This window comes from Aptenodytes forsteri, unplaced genomic scaffold (assembly GCF_000699145.1).
Source record: "Aptenodytes forsteri isolate BGI_AS27 unplaced genomic scaffold, ASM69914v1 Scaffold61, whole genome shotgun sequence".
NCBI lineage: Eukaryota > Metazoa > Chordata > Aves > Sphenisciformes > Spheniscidae > Aptenodytes > Aptenodytes forsteri.
Window position 1 is genome coordinate 737712 of NW_008794443.1, and position 1257 is coordinate 738968.

The window sequence follows — 1257 nt, forward strand, 5'->3', positions numbered from 1 at the left end:
GCTGCCCTCGGGCTCCTCCTCCCCTCCCACCCCTCTTTTTCCATCCGCATCTGATGCAAACACACCTTTTGGGTGGAAAACACTGATTTTTGGTCCGGCTGCAGGTGAACATGCTGGTGCTGGGCAGGCACCTGGGCATCCCCAAGCCCTTCGGACCACTGGTGGGTGGGCAGTGCTGCCTGGAGGAGCGGGTGCGGGCGCTGCTGGAGCCCCTGGGCCTCACCTGCACCTTCATTGATGACTACTTCTCCTACCACGTCCTCTCCGGCGATGTCCACTGCGGCACCAACGTCCGTCGTAAGCCCTTCACCTTCAAATGGTGGCACATGGTGCCCTGAAGCACCCGGGGACGGGCTCGGGTCCTGCAACCGGAGGATGAAGGTGCATTTGGTGCATGAGAAGATGCATCAAAATAAAGGGTTTTGCCAATAAAGCTGCATTAACACTGAGGGCGCAGCTCTTCCCCATCTCCCGTCCTTTCTTCCTCGGCTGTTGGGTTGGAAGTGTTGTTTGAAACCTTTTTTCTGAGCACATGGGTTTGTTACGGTGGCCCGGTTTCGGCTGGGATGGAGTTAACGGTGGTTTTATGGGATGGGGACAACTGCGGCGGGTGGAGGACAGACAACGGAACGTCTTCGGGAGCGCGGTGCATGCAGGCAAGGAGGTTGCTTTGGGGGTTTGAGGCCCCGTCCCACTGCTAAAGGATCTCATAGTCCCTTATCCCGGCTTTGTAGCTAATAATCCCACCCCCAAAATTCCCTATATCAGCCAAAAAACCACCTCCCGCTGGGGAGACCGGCTCTTTGCCCCGGCACGGTGTGGAGGCAGAGCCCCGTCCTCATGCAAATCATTTTACACCTTCCCCAACGAAAAAATTCCCTTTTCCCTTTGCGGCCGCCCCGGCTGGTCTTTTTTTCCCTCTTTTCATCGCAAACAAAGCGTGGCATTTCTGTGTACCGACCTGGCACCCCTGCCCGTCTCTTCTGCCTGCGCTGCCCTCGCCCAGCAGGAACCGAAACCGGTCCCCTGCCCCAGGCATCGCTTCGCCCTGTGCCACCCCAGGAGCTATTTTGGGGCTAAAACTGCTTTTTTGGGGGCAATTTGCTTTTCTAGCAATACTTTTTGAGGTGTAAAAGCGTAGCTATGCCTCCAGTACAAACTGCTGCGACGCCGTGTTTGCGAGCGGTGCTGGAGAACTGGGGGGGGGATGCTCCCAAAAAGGGTCACGTGTCCTGCTTGGCACCTCTTTTTTTTTTT

The 1257-nt window shown here is 56.6% G+C and overlaps 1 protein-coding gene across 1 annotated transcript in view; it reads left to right on the top strand.

Annotated features, from left to right (window-relative positions):
* Nucleotides 1–1257, top strand: part of LOC103907531 (protein-arginine deiminase type-1-like) — an 18716-nt gene that overhangs the window by 10531 nt on the left and 6928 nt on the right. The gene's annotated exons all lie outside the window — the stretch shown is intronic.